Source organism: Helianthus annuus, chromosome 7 (assembly GCF_002127325.2).
Source record: "Helianthus annuus cultivar XRQ/B chromosome 7, HanXRQr2.0-SUNRISE, whole genome shotgun sequence".
NCBI lineage: Eukaryota > Viridiplantae > Streptophyta > Magnoliopsida > Asterales > Asteraceae > Helianthus > Helianthus annuus.
The window spans coordinates 66195079-66200887 of NC_035439.2; the positions used below are offsets into that span (position 1 = coordinate 66195079).

General features: G+C 34.7%; 1 long non-coding RNA gene across 1 annotated transcript; it reads left to right on the forward strand.

Annotated features, from left to right (window-relative positions):
* Window positions 1–4744: 4744 nt before the first annotated feature.
* Window positions 4745–5455, forward strand: LOC118480549. Its single transcript, XR_004863221.1, has 2 exons — window positions 4745–4850; window positions 5370–5455. It is a non-coding gene; the product is annotated as an uncharacterized LOC118480549 (long non-coding RNA).
* Window positions 5456–5809: the final 354 nt, after the last annotated feature.

Below are 5809 nucleotides of genomic sequence, written 5' to 3' on the forward strand. Positions count from 1 at the left end.
TATTCGGATGCGAGGTAAGTAGAGCTTACGCCCCTTTACATTATTTGCAAAGTTACTTAATTTCAAGTAATGATATGAATGCTACTAAGTGGTTGGTATATGATATTCCGACGCGATTCAATGAGAGTTGGAATGAGGGGAAAATGGTAAATTAGTCATGTAATGACGAATAATTAAAAACGGTTTTAAGTAAAACAAGTTCAAAGAAAAACCGGGATAGGTTAAAGGGGTGAAATGGTAATTAAATACCATCTCAATACGGACAAATGGTCAATTAGACTAAATGGGTCAAATGGTGTGGTTAACACCATTTGGCAATAACATTTGACAATCGCTTGTTGAGTTTTGTGATTACAGGAAATAACGTGTGTTGCGTTGCTTTAATCAGAAAATTTAAAGCAAGAAGTATGTAAACGGGTCAATACTATGATCCGAGCCAGGTACGCATATGTGAATTTATAGTTAAAAGTGCAAGAAGGTCTAACATCTAGCCGCAATCCTTCATTTCAAAATGAAGGACTAAATGTGATCAAAGAGCCCTTAATAGGTAAACAATGTACACGACCCTTAGAGGTTGCTAAGAAACTTATATTATGAGTTTGTAACCCTTAGATGTGTATAAAAGTTCTAGGCAAAAACAATTGCGGGTCGAACGCCTAGAAATAGTTAATTGCGGAAAAATGACCAACCGATGGGTAAAATTGGGAAAAAGGGGTTCATATGTTAAATCCACCACAAAATAGTTGTGGTGGAATATTTATAGTTAATTAGACATGGAAAATATTGTAGTATCAAAAGAAAAGCACAAGTTCTAGACTAAAATGCGTAAATACCCTTAACGGGTCAAAATAGAAGTTTTAGCGAAATGGGTTAAGAATGTGTAATAACCCGTGATTTGAACCTTGTACAATAGGAAATAATCATAATAATATGTTTACGAAAGAAACAAGGGCCACAATCAAGTTTGTTAGATGAATTCATGAACGGGTCAAAAGTTGGTAAAAAGGGTAATAAGCTGAGGATTAAAATTCTGAAATTTTATTATGTTGGATGTTGGATTTTAACTCCATAAGATGGAGGATTTAATTACGGACGCATAGGAAAAAGAATCGCGTAAAACGGATCAATAACGAAGAAGTTATGGTCGTTTCCATGAAATTGGGTTGAGCTGGGAATGTACAGCAACAGCTGAAGCACAGACTGTGAAAAAGGGGGCTTGGCGTGACGCGACGCCCCTTGGCATCACGCGACGCCCCCTAACTCCGAAAATTGATAAATTTTGTCATTTTTAACCCCTGTACTTGTTTGAACTTAATAGTTGATTATCAAAACTAACTTTTAAGTTGGTTTTGATCATAGGTGAATGCCAAGAGTGCACGGATGAAGATCAAGCGTCGAGCAAGAACCGAACACGATTACGAAATAAGCTTCCGCACTATGTATCGTTATTATGTTAAACGACGAACGTACACATGATATGTTGTATACTTTTAAATTGTAAAAAGTTTTAACAAACCCGTGATTTCCAATGCTCACCAAGGACTAAATCGCGTAACGACCGCGAACAAAGTTAAAGGCAAGAAACGCCCGTCGGGTTAAACATTACCAGGTGCACACTTTTAAATTTAATTGCACAAGTAGTAATATGCAACAAACACGTAAGTAATGACGGTTGCATACACATATTATAGAACTTAGAAAACCTGATTTCCAAAAGAAATTTAATAGAAAATGTGTTATTCACGATGATGAATAACAAATGAGTAACAAGATTGGTTCATATGGAAACTTGGATTAGGGTAATTATCCAAGTGGAAAACTCTCAATTTAGTGCTATTGAGAAAAGTAGCAATCACATTAACAAATGTGATTATATATTAGTTTGATAAAAAGGAAAAACATTGTATATGTTCATGAATGAAACATGTAAATCAAATAACTATTAAATGGTAGTTAAGAATATAGAAAGATTAGAGGCGCCACTTACATGAGGTGTAGTGCGGAAATTATGAAAAGGTCATGTGTCTCATGTGTTGATCGCTTACTCTGGCCAAGTAAGTAGTGAACACATGATGCCATGAACTTTTTATGATAGACATATTTACATTTGATGTAGTAGGGACGGGGTGAATGGGACGAATTAAAAAGGTACCCAAATGAATCAAATAAGTAAGATGTTTGATAGTAAACGTGAACGCAAGTCGGATGACGGAAGCGTATTACGTTAGAATAACGAGCCCGAGAGAAGGGACAAAGATTAAAGTAAATGGAAATACAGACCGACTAATAGGAATGCTAACGTATAAGGATAGAAGTTGACTGTCACAAGTGATGAAATTCACATGGACAAGTTAAACTTAATTGAATAAAAGCGATGGATCTCGCTAAGACGACCAAATAAATTAAAATAATGTTTAAAACCATATAGAAATGGTTACTTGAGAATGATTACGGTAAAGATACCCGACGAATTGGTAGGATTTGGAAAGAATGCGTAAACCAAGAGACGGGAGCGCGAAACAGAAAGTCAAAAGACTCGGAATATGAGTCATGACTAAAAGACAATGAGAATTTGCAAACAGAAATGTTAATAACTACGCTCAACTATTTTAAAGTTGAACGGGTCGAATAAAGAACAGAGTTTGATGTTCACAAGTGATGAAATTTCACACGAATAAGTCAAACGAGATAAATAAAGTATAAAAACTTGGTAGTGCAAGTAAGCGCAAACCGAATAATGGAAGCGTGAAACATTAATGAACCTACGTGATGACTCATAAAGGAATATATATAGGAAAAACGCAAACTAGCGAAACAAAAAAAATGTTGAAAACATTAAAATAAAAGAACCCGGGTAATGGGACGTAAAGGAGTATAAGTATGAACCGGGTAACGGTAAGTGTATGGAAAACCGACGTGTAAATTGACGTTAGAAGTCGAGAAGTCAGAAAGATGATTCAAAAGAAAACAATGTAGCCTTAGACTACGGTCAAGGTCAAATGAAATCCAAAAAGTAAAGGTGAATAATTATAAACATAAAAAGGGGTGCCTTAACGCCATATGCGTGTATAAACGTATACACATTTGAATAAAGACCAGAATAAAAGATGATCTAGGGGATCATCATAACCTACGGGATATTAATTAGTGTAAAGGTCTACGGGGCCAAAATGACCCACGGGGCATGAATTGAAGCAAAGGAATCATAAAGGCCTTGCCTTAAAAAGGTGAAAATCTAAAGAAATAAGCCTACGAGGCTAAGTGAAAGAACCTATGGGTCAATAACATGAAGCGAGGAAAATGCTTAAACTCCCTACGTGAAATAATAACGGAAGGTAAAGGTAGTATAAAAGCGAGGGGTTTCGCTAACTTAACTGAGTGAGTTAAAAGCAAAAGGGATCGAGAAAGGCCTGGTTGATAAAAATGAGGGATTTCACTAAAACATCTAAACGGGCAGAAATAACAAAAAGGATTCACAATTATTTAAATTCTGATAATTCACAAAAAGGACAGAAATATTACCGAAAAGACAACGGAAAGGAACGAATTTTCAGACGAAAAGTCCTGGAAATGAGTAAAAGATGTAAGACAAGGAGAAAAAGGAAAAGTTAAACTAAAATTTAGTTTTAGTAAGAAACAATGTTTTAACAAATATGGATATTACGAGAGAGATTAGAAAATGGTTAATATCAATGAGCATGGTTCTTGACATCGATAGGTGCGAGACAATACATTCGAAAAGGAGAAGTATGATGAAGAAAAATTGATATGAATTAAACATGACGTGACACGATCGCGGTCAAGAAATACAATGTGAAGTAGAATCACAATATAACCAAGCGAGCGGTAAAGAGTAACTGGACTAATAAGTCTAGTTAGTGAGACCGGTTAAGGTCATTTAAACAAATTTGGTTGCTTATAAGCGGATGATTCGGTATAACTGAACCAAATAAATGAACTTGAAAACAAAAGAAATTGTAGTTAAAAAGTGAAAGATTTCACTAAAGAACTTTAAACAGGTCAAGGAAACGGATTCACAAAGGGTTCGATAATATGGATATAGCTAAATTAACTAAACTAGTAGAAATAACGAAATTACGTTATTTCAAGTTGCATTATGTTGAATGGGGCACGTAGATGTTTTGTAACCAAAAAGGTATTACCATAATTTTCTGGTAATACTAACAATCGATTAAAATATGAGCAATGCTCAATTGATTATTGAGAGCATATGCATGGAGTTAAACTCTATAAATTATGATGGATAAAGGTTTCGAGGACGAAACCTCTTTAAGGGGGGTAGACTTGTAACACCCCGAAAACGGGTTTGGTAATCAAACCCCGTTAATACTAAAAGACGGGTAAAGTACCATTAGTAATAAAATTTACCCGGTGAATATTAGGAATTTTAAGTAAATACACCTAATATTTAATAAAAAGATAAATAAAGGTCTATGGATAAATAAAGTTTATAAAAGGTCTGAGTTAACAGGACCTAAAATAAACTTAGTCATAAATATCCCCGAAACCCGCTAAGTTAACTAGAAATGTTTGGTTTAGTTAATAAGAGGGAATGTGGGTTTAAAAATAAGAAGGTTGGGACGGATTTAATAAATAACTAAACATGAGGGGCTTATGTTGCTAAGTTTGAAACTTAATTACATAAAAACAAGAAAATTAAAACCCAAATCCAAGTGTAGGCGTGTGTGAGGATCGACCCAGGCAAGCAAGGGCAACCAGGGTTCTTCAAACCCAAAAACTTCACAAATCTCAGAAATTGAAGGTTCAAATCAAGTTCTAAGCGAAAATCGAACAAAGATTAGTGATCCCCATTGCAAGGAGATCATAAGGTATGTAAAATTTGACAAGAATTCACTACTTGAAATTCTCATGAATTTAGAAAAGTAGAAATCTGATGTTGCATGTTTGTTAATTGGATGAAATAGGAATGATATAATGTCTAGGAGTAAAACCCTAGTCAATCACATGTTGAAATCATGCTTATTTCTTGTGAATTCACAATCACCATTGAAAGTGATAAGTGGTGTTGTAGGAACATGTTAAACACTAGAATTTTAATTGTGGTTCTAGTGTAATTTGAGTTCTAGGAAGTAAATTCAGATTTTTGTTAATGTGAAAATTGATGTAAACATGCTTAGTTGATGTTAACCATGGCTAAATGACAAGTATTGAGCTTGTTAATAAATTGTGAGAAATTATGCCTGCAAGGTGTTTGTTAAAATGCCTAAGTGAATGTTATATGTTGAAATTACGAATGAAACGCGTAATTGCCTAGTGTGACTAAATACGTAAGGTGGAATAGTCGTGAATTGAAATGACTAATCTAACCACCTTGTGAATAATGATAGTTTGTCGCCTAATGAGCTAGGTGGAGGCTTGGAAAAGAAGCGTCAAACGAATGAAGCACGAGAAGAAAACGTATTCGGATGCGAGGTAAGTAGAGCTTACACCCCTTTACATTATTTGAAAAGTTACTTAATTTCAAGTAATGATATGAATGCTACTAAGTGGTTGGTATATGATATTCCGACGCGATTCAATGAGAGTTGGAATGAGGGGAAAATGGTAAATTAGTCATGTAATGACGAATAATTAAAAACGGTTTTAAGTAAAACAAGTTCAAAGAAAAACCGGGATAGGTTAAAGGGGTGAAATGGTAATTAAATACCATCTCAATACATACAAATGGTCAATTAGACTAAATGGGTCAAATGGTGTGGTTAACACCATTTGGCAATAACATTTGACAATCGCTTGTTGAGTTTTGTGATTACAGGAAATAACGTGT